The sequence below is a fragment of the Dendrobates tinctorius genome, unplaced genomic scaffold (assembly GCF_039654945.1).
Source record: "Dendrobates tinctorius isolate UK_male_01 unplaced genomic scaffold, ASM3965494v1 ptg000039l, whole genome shotgun sequence".
In the NCBI taxonomy this organism is placed as follows: domain Eukaryota; kingdom Metazoa; phylum Chordata; class Amphibia; order Anura; family Dendrobatidae; genus Dendrobates; species Dendrobates tinctorius.
Window position 1 is genome coordinate 58,107,016 of NW_027361707.1, and position 15,708 is coordinate 58,122,723.

Consider the following 15,708-nt stretch of genomic DNA (forward strand, 5'->3'; position numbering starts at 1 on the left):
ATATTTGTCATTGAGTGTCCCCGTGGCAAACAGTATGTCAGAAGAACTACTCAACCACTTCATCTCCGACTAGATTCACAATGCCATAATATCAAAAAAGGTTTGCTCACCCATGGATTATCTAGACACTATGCTTTGGTACATGGTAAAAATTTTAAATCTCTAAAGATTTGTCCAATAGATCATATTCCAGCGCACATTCCTAATAGAACCACCAAATTGAGCAGGAAAGAAGTGTACTGGATCTACAAACTAGGGAGTTTGAAACCACAGAGTTTGAATGTAATTACTGAAGTTTTTATTTAAATTATTTAATATGCACAGTCCCTTTAAAAAAATTTAAAATTTTTCTAAACAGTTTTTATAGACCTATTTGTAGATCTATATATTTTTATGTGATGATGTTAATTATACATATTTTCAGATTCTTACATGTATATTTATGTCTATATGTATTTTTGCGCATTCCCAGTTGGAATACTGAGAGTTTTTATCTAGTTGGCTCGTTGCAGACTTCATAATATTTCAATTCCAGCTGTAGAATCTCTAGGACAATTTGGTCCTAAATTGTGCTATTTTTTGATGTTTATTAATTTTTGCTGATATCCCTCCAAAGCATGAACTTGCGGTGGGTTTTGGTTTTCTGGCTTTCCTCTCTTGTGGCTAAAAAGTTAAACTCCGTCTGACTTGTATTTTTTGAATGGATAATTCCCTTTAATAATGATCTATATCGCTAAGAGCTGACTCTTCCCATAAATATTCAAAATATTTGCCTATATTTGTATAAATGGATGAATGATTTATTATATTTTTATAGTTCCTTTCTATATTTTAAAATTATCGCTTGCGAAATTATATTGAACTCTCCTCCCTTTTTAAAAAATCCGCTTTTTCTACGTTACTTGGATATTGATCCTTTTCCTTAATGATTTTTAATTACCAATAGTCCCCTATTACGATATCATATACATATATATATATCTTTCTCTATTGCGTTTAAAATGCATTCACAACTACAGACATCGGCATTGCCAGCACGCTGACAGCATCCATCTTGATATATTTTTGCTATGAAAATGATAAGAGGTCCCTCCCTAGATGTGATCTTGATTTAATACTGGTCCCAGTTTGGGTGTTTGAGTTATCTCGCAGCTCTCCACTGCTCCAGAGCTCCGAATGGAAATAATTTCTTTCCCTTTTATTTATAATTTCTATCTGGTATTTATTTTTTACCATGACATTTTTATATATTTTTTTATAATTAATTAGTAATGGACATGATTCACTTCATATTTTTAAATATTTATTAATAATAAAAATGTTTTTATTGTGCACCATCAACAAAGTAAGCAAATAAATTGTCTCCCTTGTGCCTCTTAGGAAATCCATCAACCTCATGGTGGTTTGTACATAATGTGACCGCCTTTGAGCTTCAATGCCTCTGCTCTGCAGGTTCTCATCCATTTCTTCCTTTTTGAAGAAAGTCGGGATCCGTTCTTTTTTCTCTTTCTTTTTTCTTTAAATAACTTTTTCAGTTTTGATTGGTTAACTTGTGAATTGAAATGAATTAATGATTATGAAAGGGATCTTTAATGTATAATTTTAATGCTATATCGATCTGGATGTGTTAACCCTGTGGTAACCATGAACTCTGACACCATGCATCATTTGGTGCCGTTTTTGAATGTAGCATGTATTTAAACCCTGCAAGCTTATGATCTCTTCATATTGTATGTGGTATTTCCTGACGAAGGGGGTCACTGGAACGCCGAAACGCGTTGAATAAACCACTTTGAACACTACAACAACTCCTGGAATTAATCTATTGCGGCAGTGCGGGAATTATCCACAGGCAGTCAGAGTCAGTGGGGGCAATTAATCTCTTGGCTTAGCACCAGTTTCCTTCATGTGTGCGGTTAGCACAGTTGAGTTACTGGGCAAGTCCAACCCTTAGCCTAGAGGGAATTATATTTAGTGTCATATATGTTTCTCATGCTTAATCCTTGTGATGTTTAACATGGTACTGTACTTAGAATCATAGAATCGTAGAGTTGGAAGGGACCTCCTGGGCCATCTGGTCCAACCCCCTGTTCAAAGCAGGATTCGCTAAATCATCCCAGTCAGATGTCTGTCCAGCCTCTGTTTGAAGACTTCCATTGAATGAGAACTCACCACTTCTCGTGGCAGCTTGTTCCACTCATTGATCACTCTAACTGTCAAAAAGTTTTTTCTAATATCTAATCTGTGTCTCCTCCCATTCAGTTTCATCCCATTGCTTCTAGTCTTTCCTTGTGCAAATGAGAATAAAGTTGATCCTTCTACAATGTGACAGCCCTTTAGATATTTGTAGACAGCTATTAAGTCTCCTCTCAGTCTTCTGTTTTGCAAACTAAACATTCCCAAATCCTGCAACCTTTCCTCGTAAGACAGGGTTTGCAGACCAGTCACCATTCTGGTCGCTCTTTTCTGAACTTGCTCCAGTTTGTTGATATCTTTTTTAAAATGTGGTGCCCAAAACTGGACACAATATTCCAGATGAGGTCTGACCAAAGAGGAGTAGAGGGAAATAATGACTTCACGTGATCTAGACTGTATGCTTCTGTTAATACATCCTAGAATTGCATTTGCCTTTTTTGCTGCTGCATCACACTGTTGACTCATATTCAGTCTGTGATCTATTAGTATAGCCAAGTCTTTTTCACATGTGCTGTCACTTAGCCCTATTCCTCCCATTCTGTATATGCTTTTTCATAATTATTGCCCAGATGTAGTACTTTGCATTTCTCCCTGTTAAAAACCATTCTGTTAGTTGCTGCCCACTTCTCCAGTTTATTTAAATCTTTTTGAATCCTCTCTCTCTTCTCTAGTATTAGCTATCCCTCCTAGCTTTGTGTCATCAACAAATTTAATCAGTTTACCCTCAATTCCTTCATCTAAATCGTTGATAAAGATGTTGAACAATACAGGGCCCAGGACAGAGCCCTGTGGTACCCCACTTGAGACATTCTTCCAACTGGATGTGCAGCCATTTACGACCACTCTTTGGGTCCGATCACTAAGCCAGTTATGAATCCACCTAACAGTTGCCTTGTCCATTCCATACTTAGTCATTTTTTCAATAAGGATTGTATGAGAGACTTTGTCAAATGCTTTTCTGAAGTCAAGATATACTATATCTACAGCATTTCCTTGATCCACCCAATCAGTGATACCATCATAGAAGGAAATTAAGTTAGTCTGACATGACTTATTAGTTACAAACCCATGCTGACTCTGTTTAATCACTTCATTCTTATCCAGGTATTGACATACATGTTGTTTAATAATTTGTTCAAAGATCTTTCCTGGTATAGAAGTCAGACTCACCGGCCTATAGTTGCCTGGGTCCACCTTCTTCCCCCCTTTTTGAAGAAAGGAACAATATTTGCTCTTCTCCAGTCTTCTGGCACTTCTCCTGTTCTCCAAGAATTTTCAAAGATTATGGAGAGGGGTTCAAAAATTTCTTCTGCTATCTCCTTCAGTACTCTGGGGTGTAATTCATCTGGACCTGGAGACTTGAATTCATTTAGGTTAGCTAAGTGTTTCCTCACTATCTTTCTGTTTATAGATATCCGGGATTCTTATATTCCCTTAATAGGACAGTGAATAACAGTTGATGTTACATTTCCTTTCTGAGAGAAAACAGATGCAAAATAGGAATTTAAAAGTTCAGCCTTCTCAAGATCCTGTCTTACCATTTCATCATTTTCATCCTGTAAAAATCCTACAGCATCTTTGACTTTTCTTTTACTTTTGACATATCCCCAAAATCCTTTATTATTGCTTTTGACATCTCTTGCAAGCCTCAATTCATTTTCAGCTTTAATAATCTGATTTGTGCCCTGCAGGTTCTGCAGACAGCATTATATTGTTCTTTAGATATGCCTCCCTCTTTCCATTTTATAACCATTTTTTTCTTCCTTTTTAGCATGTGCTTAAGTTCTGTGTTCATCCATCCTGGTTTCCTTAAATGCTTCCTATTCTTCCCTCTTTTCGGAATTGTTAACAACTGTGCTTGGAGAATTTCATTTTTTAAGATTTCCCATCCTTCCTGGACATTTTTGTCTTTAAGGATATCCAGCCATTGGATCCCTCCAATTCTTTTTCTGAATCCCTTAAAATCTGCCTTTCTGAAATCTAACCTTGACGTCTGAGTCTTCACAGGTCTTCCACCTCTAGTTATCCAAAATTCTAAAATAGCATGGTCGCTACCTCCTAGGGTCCCAGCCACTTTTACCTTCTCAACCATTTCCTCCCTGTTTATAAGGATTAGATCCAAGGTAGCAGTTCCCCTTGTTTTCTCCCCTACCTTTTGGAAGAAAAAGTTGTCAGCAAGAGAGGATAAGAATTTCCTTGACCTGTTAGTTTTGCCTGAGAGAGATTCCCAACAAATGTCTGGATAGTTTAAATCTCCCATGACAACTATGTCATATTTTTTGGAGAACTTGGCCATTTGATGCATAAAGAGTTCATCCATATCTTCAGCTTGCACAGGCGGCCTGTAGTAAATGCCTACAATGGTGTCCTTTCCATTGTTCTGTCCTTGTATTCTTACCCAAACTGTTTCCACAGAACTCCCAGTCTCTGAAGCTTCAATCTCTGTGCAGATATACGCGTTTCTAACATACAATGCGACACCCCCTCCTCGTTTATCAAGTCTGTTTCTTGCAAATAAGTTGTATCCTTCTAGTCTTGTATTCCAATCATGTGTATTGTCCCACCAAGTTTCAGTGATTCCAATGACATCCTATTTCTTTTAGTAGTTCCAGTTCTCCTTGTTTGTTGCCCATGCTTTGTGCATTAGTATAGAAACATTTTTGTTTGTGATAGGTTTCTCTTTCTCCAATATTTTTATTAATTAGATTCTTTTGTCTTTGTTCTTCCTTTCCACTTCTAATAGCAGAGTTCTCAATAGCATTTGTCAGGTGTATGGCTTTTTCTGGTCTTTTGCTTCCCTTTCCATGTTGTTCTAGTTTAAAGCTCTCCTTACAAGTGTAGCAAGGCAACTTCCAAATACATGCTTTCCAGTCTTCGTAAGGTGCACCCCATCTCTAGCAAGTAGTCCATCATATAAGTAATTCACTCCGTGATCCAGAAATCCAAATCGTTGCTGACGGCACCATCGACATAGCCAGTTGTTCACCTGCAGAATCTTATTCCACCTCCTTGTTCCATGGCCATCCACTGGGAGGATGGAATAGAAGACCACCTGCGCTCCCAGTTCTTTCACTTTCTTGCCTAAGTCTTCAAAGTCTCTGCAGATGGTTTCCAGGTCATTTCTTGCGGTGTCATTTGTCCCCACATGTAGTAGCAGGAATGGGTAGTCATCTGTAGGTCTGAAGAGTCCTGATATCCTGTCAGACACTTCTTTAATTTTTGCACCTGGAAGACAGCACATTTCTCTTGAAGTTATATCCGGTCTGCAGATAGCCGCCTCTGTTCCTCTCAAGAGGGAATCCCCCATAACCACCACTCTCCATTTCTTCTTCACAACATTTTTCTTTCTCCATCCAGGAGGACTCTGAAGGCGTACAAGGTTGCTGTTTGCTGGCAAAGTCTTGGTATTCTTTTTTTCATTACCACTCTGTGAAGTAATGGAGTTAAGTACTTAGCATTTCTATCACACTGTGTGGTGCTAACACAGTGTGCTTTAGGTAACACTCTCTGTTTAGTTTCCATCATTGTTCACTAGCAGCAGCTTAACACCTCTGCATGGTGGACCCCGGGTTGAAATTGCACTTTATAATTTTGTTTTAATTTAGAGCAATCTGCCAACCCTAACACATTGTCCACAAATGTTGAAAACATGAAAGAGTGGTGAACTTTCCAAGGAGTGGTCGACCAACCAAAATTACCCCAAGAGCGCAGCAAGGCTTTTCCAAGAGGTCACAGGAGACCCCACAACAACATCCAAGGACTCACTTGCCTCAGTTAAAGTCAATGTTCATGACTACACCATAAGAAAGAGACTGGGAAAAATGGCCTGCATGGCAGAATTCCAAGATAAAAACGACTTCTGAGCAATAAGAACATTAATGCTCAGTTTTGCCAGTAAACACCTTGATGATCCCCAAGTCTTTACAGAGAAAACTCTGTGAACTGACAAGATAAAAGACGAACTTATTAGAAGGTGTATGTCCCATTATATCTGGCATAGAAGTAACGCAGCATTTCAGAAAAGGGACATCATACCAACAGTAAAATATTGTGGTGGTGGTGGTATGATGGTCTGGAGCTCTTTTGCTGCTTAAGGACCTGGAAGACTTGCTGTGGTAAATGAAACCATGAATTCTGATGGGGAATGTTCGGCCATCTGTTCATAACCTCAAGCTGAAGCACACTTGGATTATGCAGCAGGACAATAATCCAAAGCACACCAGAAAGTCCACTTCTAAATGGCTTAAGAAAAACTAAAGTAAAACTTTGGAGTGGTCTAGTCAAAGTCCTGACCTTATCCATTTGAGATGTCATGGCATGACCTAAAAAGGTGTTTAATGATCAGAAACCCTCCAATGTGGCTGAATTACAACAATTCTGCAAAGATGAGAGGCCAAAAATCCTCCAGAGCATTGGAAAAGATGCTTTGCCCAAATTGTCACAAATTCTTGATTGCAGTTGTTGCTGCTAAGGGTGGCCCAACCAGTTATTAGGTTTAGGGGGCAATCACTTTTTATACAAGACCCTGTAGGTTTTGGATTTAATTTTCCTTTGATAGTAAAGACCTTCATTTAAAAACTGCATTTTGTGTTTACTTGTGTTATCTTTGTCTCATATCCAAATGTCTTTTTTCAGCCTTGCTAACTATGTAACTATTTATCTTACAGTTATTAGGTTCTTCAGAAGAACTTGGATCTGGGGATTTATTCTGACAAAATATAGGCTGAACAGGATGGACAAATGTCTTTTTTCGGCCTTGTAACTATATTACTATGTTACTAATATTTAAATTTGTTTGGTGATCTGAAACATTTAAGTGTGACAAACATGCAAAAGAATAGGAAATCAGGAAGGGGGCAAACAGTTTTTGACACCACTGTATACCTTATCAGAGAAATTGGCTTCTTTCTCTGCCAAAACTGATCAGTCATTATCAAAATTCACAATGCTGCAGTCAAATGTGTATTCAGTGAAGACAGACTTTGCCATTACTGAGATAAGTGTCAGCAGTTACTAAACATCCAATTCTATGTGGATAGAAGAAGAGAGGTGCTAGAGCGCTCCCTCTTCCTTCTATGTAGAATGAATTTCAACAGTAACAACTCGTATCTCAGTAATGGTAAAGTCTGTCTTCACTGAATACATATTTTACCTCAGAAGTGAGAATTTTGATAATGAATCAGAAAACAGCAGACTTCTGTGATAAGATAAATATATAAATATTTGCGCTAAAAAATGTGTCCTAAAGTCCGAAGATAAACGGTCCTAAAATATAACATGCAAGGCCCATAAAAAATATAATAAACTAAGATTGAGCACTAGTGTGCCTAGAGAAATAAACTCAGGATAATTAAAAAAAAAGGAGCACACAATTATATTAACCAGACAAGTACCTTTCAACACCAGGATAGGGCCATGTTCAGACGGTGCTCTGTAGTCCCAATGCAAGGCTAAATGTGCAGAGTTGCTGCTTCCACTGGGAGCCAAAGGTCCTTGTGCTGAAGAAATGTCCCATTGTAATCCAAGTAAAAAATATATCCAAAATCAGTATCGAGGGTTAAATGATACTAAATGATGAAGTGCCCCCATCATGGCAGGCAAAGGACGATGCCCCGGCCGGTGACAATCGCCCACCTTGCTAGCTAAATCACACCGCTGCACAGCGACAGAAGCGCTGAGTAGGAGCTGAAAGCCGGCAAGGAACAGTACCTTGCGTGACGTCACAATCACGTGATAGGTCATGTGATCGGCTAAGGAGCGCTAGAAGGACCAAATTTCTTACGCGTTTCAGAAGACTACAGCTTCCTTAATCAAGGATGGTCCTTGTCTCAGAGATAGCGCTTAAATACCTGCCCCACATACAGAGGAATATTAACCATTAAAAGCAAATAATTCTATTTCACTATTTAGTCCATTTGGCATTAAAGTATTCATTTTAAATATCCACTCACTTTCTTGTTTGGACATTTGATTAATATAGCTCCCCTTTCTCCAACTTTTTTTTAACAGTTTTATCCCGGTTACCTTAATGTCTCTAATAGAACCTCCATGGTGTGTAAGAAAGTGATTAGACAAAGGGTGACCAGTGAACTTCTTGGTAATATTTCGCAGATGTTCAGCAATCCTTATGCACAGTGGACGTATTGTCCTGCCAATATACAATTTCCCTCAGGGACATGTAATCCCATAGATGACTCCTTTAGTTTCACAAGTGATAAAGTCCATAATATTAAATTCAATACATTTATTGGCAATTACCATTTGTTTTTTCGTGCCCAAATTTTTGCACGGACCACATTTTTTACATGGAAAAAAGCTGCAAAGGGGTCTTGATTCACCTATATTCTTCCGTATTGGATTTCTTGGAATTGAAGGTGCAATCATATTCCCCAAATTATTGGCCTTTCTGAAAACAAACCTCGGATGTGTTGGTAATGTTTCACCCACATTGCATTGGGACTACAGAGCACTGTCTGAACATGGCCCTATCCTGGCGTTCAAAGGTACTTTCCTAGTTCTTTTAAGCACTTTAGGGTTAGGAAATCATGAAGTAGTTAACAGAAGAAACATGTTCTTACTTTGGGCAGCTTCCTGTGTTCTTTAAAAATGAGAGAATAGAAGAATGGCACAGCAAAGATTGACTGCCAGTAAAATCGCGTCAGGAGGAAGATTGCAGGCTTTTTCCATTGTGGCTTTGCCTCGATGAACCTTAGAGTCACGGCCATTGGTATAAAGAATTTGTGTTAAAAGCAATACTAATTCATCTGGCATAAAAATATGGCAGGTGATCAAAATTGGGTTAAGCTAGACGTTGGTCATTTTTACTGTCTATGAAAAAAACAAATATTTCATATTTTTGGTATTCGATGAATAAACAGAATTTGTGAAATATGAAAGGTCAATGCAAGCCCTTCACATTTCTTTGAATTCTAAAATTGACAGAAAATTTCTGTTAAACAATTCTGAGAAGTTTCACAGAATAGAACATGCTTGTGTGATTTTATAGAAGTAATATATTAATATCAATTAAAGATGAATAGCAAAGCATTATCAATAATGAAGATCTTTTGTGCAGCGCAAAAGAGCAAATGTGATTGGCAGTCAGTTTATACTGGAAGATTATAATGAAACAAATGTTCTTACTAAAGCTAATACATGATTATCTTTCAGTCTATATGCATCCACTGTGCATGTGTGACACAGCAGGATGTATGCTGTGTCACACATGCTGCAATGCACTATTTGCACTTTGCAGGCGTATTGTTACTATGATTGACTTAAAGTCCATTTGGATTACAGATGTATTGCATAAATGTACTTTATAGGCAGCTGTTACTCTATGGCATCTACACTAAGTATATATTAAATAGTTTTGCTCTGCACTATTGCACTTTATTGAGTTAATTTATTAAGAATTTTTTCTTTAAGAAAGTGCTGCTGGTACATTTTTGGATACATTTTTTGTAATAATTTATATCCTTTGTAAATACCTTAACGATTTTTACATTTGTGGGATTTTTTGGAGAAATTTTTTGTAGACTATTTATTAGTCATATACATATTGTCTCTATTAGAGGAGGATGCTTAAAAGCTGTAATGATATTTTTCATGGATCCCACTGTTGCTCTAAAATTACCTGTGGTGTTTAGTCCTTAATTTGCATATCTATCTTCATTGTTTTATTTTATTATTGATGTTTTGAATAAAGATGGATTGAGATGTATTTGAACTTGGCGTATACTTCTATTCTTTGTAGGAGTTATTATATATAGGAAGTGCCATTGGTAGGCCGTTAAATGACTCTTTTGGGTATCTACTCATGGTTAGTCTGATATGGGCAGTATTTAGGGAGAAGAGGAGAGGAACAAGAACTGAATGCTGAGGATTCCTGACAGTTAGGGGAAGAGGAGAGAAAAAGCATACAGCAAGAGATACAGTGAAGGAGTGGTCAGAAAGATAAGAACAGAACTAAGAGAGAGCAGTATCACTGAGTCGAGAATAGTGAGGAGGAGCTGGTGATCCACAGTGTCAAATGCTACAGAGAAATCCAGAAGAATCAGTAGTGAGAAGTGACCAATAAATTTAGCTGTTATTAGATCATTAGAGACTTTAGTTAAGGGCAGTTTCAGTAGAGTGTAAAGAGCTTAAACCAGATTGCAAAGAGCTATGAAGTGCATCTGAGAAATAGTGGATCAGATGGGAGTGGACCAAGCATTCCAAAAGTTTAGAAACTAAGGGGATATTTGAGAAAAAGGTCTGTAGTTAGCAGCGTTGCTCTGTAAAATGGATTTTTTTAAGTAATCGGTGCATGCACGCATGTTTGAAGGAGGAAGGAAATATACCAGATGAGCAAGAGAGGTGGAATATTTTAGTTAGGTGAGTGGTGACAGCTAAGGAAAGGGACTGAAGGAGATGTGACGGTATTTCGTGATTGTTGTAGGTCGTAGGGTGAAAAGATGCTAGAAGTCTGGTAACTTCATTTTCCATGACCAGTTCAAAAACATAAAATGAGCTAGGAGAAGTGCAGGATGGAAGACAATTCATGATTTTAGGGGACTGAGAGAAATTTTCTTGTGGAATATAGTGCATTTTTCTTTGAACTAACTGGCCAGATTGTCAGTGCTGAGGTTGATGGCAAGACTTATAGATATCCCAACTGGTGACTTTAAAGAAAAACAATCACACTTTCAGATTGCTGTTTTTCCTAAATATTTTGCCTCCCAAAAATGGAATAAGAAATCAAAAAGTTGATGAACTCAAAGTGGTATTAGTAAAAACTACTTGTTATCTTGTGGAAAAAACAAACCCTCATGCTAGTTTAGCAACCAAAAAAAGATATAACTATTGATTCTTGTCACCATATTTTCATAAGTATTTAAGTATAAAAAGCTATGGCATTTGGGAGACAGGAAGGAACAAACTAAAGTGAAAAAATGGCTGTATTTCCAAAGGGTTCATTCTTTATATGGGAGTTAATTGTGACTTCTTTTTGCTTTCCTAAAGCTCAAAATACCTTGAACCAAGTCCATATCAAAACATAAATTCCTTTTTATGATGTAAAGTCTGTGTGCTGATATTTTGGAGGAGTATAAAACCCACTGTTCATATATTTATGTAATACATATTCTGAATCATCTGACAGGAAATTTGGTGTATGTATTTTTCATAATAAACTACAGAAGGCTTCAACACACTAAGCTAATTTCTTTTGAAAGTGTGATAAGAAACCTTTCTCATTGTGATACATTTCACTAGCCATGGTATTCTCAATATGCTATTAACATTCTGTTCTTAAGATCAAGTTGATACATTATATTTCTATTCATATTCATTTCATATCAATCTCAAGACAGGAGATGAAAAAGAATGCATGAAAGATTTTGTGCCATCACCATAAACAAAAACAAATGAATCTAGAAGTGCACATAAAATTCTCCCTGTGAAAACTCACAATTAGTTTATCGAAAGAAAATTATCAAGAAGAAACCAAAAAATACAATTTTCCACTTTGCTAAAAAATAAGAAGAGTTGAGAATAGATAAAATGTCTTCAAACCAGGGCTCATTCATATTTAAAAATCAGTAACTAAATATGAAGTTAACTTCAGCAGAGATGTGCCTCTGCTGAGCCCAAGTACATAAAAAATCAAAGAACATCAAACAAGCAAAAATAACACCAATCATTAGGGTAATTCTTCTACATTACATTAATAATCTTTAAAAACATTTTAATGAAAATGTTTTTTTTCAGTGTTTTTTTCTTTTCCTTATACTCCTGTTTCTTTTCTCCATTAGTAATTAGTGGACTAAAATTAGCACTCTATCACATGACATTCTTGTAGCTCTATTTTCCAGTAGATGTTTGTAGATCTTGCAGATTTGCAACTATTGCAGATATGTGGACTAAATGAACTAAACATTTGGGGAGTTTATCATTTACATTAATGTAGGTTATTAAAAAATTGCCTTCAATTTTACACCAAAAAAATCAGATTATTCTCAATCTGTTTTTTTCTTAATTCACTCAATGCAAATTCAGGAAAATGGCTGACATCATGTTGACAATTTACAAAAATTGATAAAGTTCTTGAAAGTGGTTGAAAAAAATATTAACTTTGTCATTCAGTTGTCCCACCAACATACCCCAATATGTATAGTCTTTCATTCTGTATACAGTAGATTATTCTTTCCTCCAGCTTATGGCATCCTCTTCGGCCAGCTTTGCACTGTGCCAGGGGTTCTGTTGTACAGTAGGCATCTAATGTTGCTTCAGGTCGGGAGCCGTAACTTCAGAGGCCAACTCAGTATTAGAAGATTTGACATATATTAAATATTACTAAATAGGATGAACTGTTCTGGGAGGAAGAAATAAAGGAGAACCAGATGGTGAGCTTCATTGGTGATGTGATACTTGAGTGGTGAAGTGAGTATTAATTATTTTTTCTATTATTTTTTTCTTTTTCACATCTTCTATGACTCTAGAGACAGGAAATATAAGAATTTAATTTCTCTACCAAATTCAAGCAATATGTAAATTTTAAATTTGGCAAATTTGCGCATTTCTATCTGTTATCCCACTACAGCAACTATTTGAAGCGTTCAAACTGCAAAGTTTCATTTTTATGTGTTATTTTCCTTTATAAATAACATTGTTTGTGGGATAACCCATTTGTTCATTGATATGTACATTGGTGCTGCTACCATAAGAGGAAGACATTCATCAAATGATTTCCATACATACAGTAAAATACCAATTTTATTATTTTTCGAACATACAGTATAAAGATATGATTATGTAGCACAAGATTGAATATGACAAATTGGATAAAATAACAAAAGTGGAGCAAAATGGTTCATTTGCTCTATCTTTTGTTGATAATAATTTTAATTTTATCATCAGTAGCCAAGTTTGTTCTCCACATCCTTTTTGAAATCATATTATTTTTCTTTCAACAGAAAAGTGACCAAGTAACCAGTGGCAATGTATATTGCTTGCCTGTTTTGCATCTTATGCTGTTGACTAATGACTGTGGGTCATTCAAAATAATTTATTTTGTTTGCTATCACAAGGAAAATAACAGAAGCAAAAAACACACGTAGGTATATAAATAATTGGCAAAATGCTAAGCACATTTGTGCAGCTAATAGTGTATCCTACAGTTCTGTAAACTATTTTGCTGTAACTTGTTGGAAGCTATGTGGGGAGTTTAGTTGGGTTCTGGTTATTCAAGCCCCAAAGGTTCACGAAGATGGGGCAGCCGTGCAGAGCTCAAAGCTGTAACTAACCATTAATTACTGTTTTAATATTCTCGGAGAGCAGACTGAGAAGAATTCATAAAAAGTGTAGAATAAAATTACTCAAAGTTTTATCAAGCATACACAATAGAGTGCTAAGTAACAATCTGCCATCAGAGCTTCAACAATAACTCAAAAATCAAAATTTTTTTTGTATTTCATTTTTTGCCTTTTTTTACTTTTTTACTTTTCTTCTCCGGGAACATATGCCTGGAATTTTAATGCTATTTCTTTTGTTTTACTACAATTTATTGCTTTGATTCTATGTTTTCACATCAAACATTAGTATTAATAGCTACCGTGTTTCCCCGAAAGTAAGACCCTGTCTTACATTAATTTTACCCCAAAAAGTCCCACCCTGTCTTACTTTCGAGGGAGGTCTTACATTAGCCGAAAAAAAATGACAATTTCTTTTTAACCAATAAATTAACATTTATTAACATGCTGTTATACCCCATAACAGTGCCGTATCCCACTGCACACAGCCCCACACCCCATAACAGTGCCATATCCCACTGCACACAGCCCCACACCCCATAACAGTGCCGTATCCCACTGCACACAGCCCCACACCCCATAACAGTGCCGTATCCCACTGCACACAGCCCCACACCCCATAACAGTGCCGTATCCCACTGCACACAGCCCCACACCCCATAACAGTGCCGTATCCCACTGCACACAGCCCCATACCCTATACAGTACATGTTTCCCTACTTGGTTTTTAAATGCTGGACGTTTTCCTCTGCGGTGCGGCTGTGGGTGCGGAAGGCCTGTGCTGCAGGGAACGCTGTGCCAATCAGCAGGGAAACAGCGGTGACGTGGGGCTGGGGCGGCCAATTACAGCCCGAGCTGCTGGACCAATCAGTGCTCAAGCCGGGGGCCGGCAGTGACGTGGGGAACAGGGGCGGCCAATGAGCTGTTGAGCTGGGCGGATTGCGGGGTTAACACAGCGAGTTAACCCCATGAGCACTGGACCCGCCCAGCTGCACCTGAGGACACCTCTGGAGCCTGGGGACCCAATGGGGGACAGCGGCGGCCCAAAGGTAAGGGCCTTACATTTCACAGCGGCCCCCAACCCTGCCTTACATTCGGGGGAGGCCTTACATTGAAGGACCCCCCGTAACCCCCACCCTGTCTTACTTTCGGGGGGGTCCTACTTTCGGGGAAACACGGTATATACCCAAGATGCATTGAAGACGAAGCAGGCCAATTGAAATACATTTTTATTAGCGACCAAACCGCTGCACGACCAGCTCTACCCTCGCCTACTGTATTCTCACCCATCCCTTGTAGATTGTGAGACTTCGCAGACAGGGTCCTCTCTCCTCCTGTACCAGTTATGACTTGTATTGTTTAACATTATTGTACTTGTTTTTATTATGTATACCCCTCCTCACATGTAAAGCGCCAAGGAATAAATGGCGCTATAACAATAAATAATAATAATAATAGAGAAACTTGCAAATTGATAACCCATTCTCTCTTCTTGGTACAACATGTGTTATCAAGTGCTACTTCTCATTTGCTAACTTAACTGGCCAGTTGGAGGACCCTGAATGTAGCCTATCTGTAAACACAATAATTGTCACTTATCAAACTCTACAGAATCATTGTGCAACCTACACAATTACTCCCAAACTATACGTTTCAGTAAGTTCAAGGGAATTGTGATGATCTATCTTTATAGGTAAATTTTAAAGCAGATCTTTGTACTGATGCTTATCATATCTCTGCTGAATGGAGGCCACAAGGCTTGGGCCTTCTCCCTACCCTGTTATGCACCAGAACTCTTCAAGATAGACTCATTTTTTGAGGCCTAGATACTCCTGTGTGATGACCCTGACCAAGCAGCTGTCACTAAAAGTAAATTAACTGAACTCCATCAGGGGTGACGTCCTGCTGAGACTTATTTTGCAGAGTTTAGGCAATGGGCCACAGACTCACAGTGTAATGATCAGGATCTTCGCTGTTCATTTCTTTCTAGGCTCTCTAACCAAGTAAAGGGCATGTTGGTTCCGTCCCCTTCTCCTAACCCTCTAAATACTGCCATGTCCCTGGCTATCCATCTTGAAGTCATTTGTGTGAATACAGACAGAAACACATTACTGACTCTTTATCTTCTTGTAAGACTTGAGCCCATTTTACCCTTACTGAGGAACCTATGCAGATTGGGATGACACTCACATCAACTTAAAGAGATCAAGTAACACAAGCC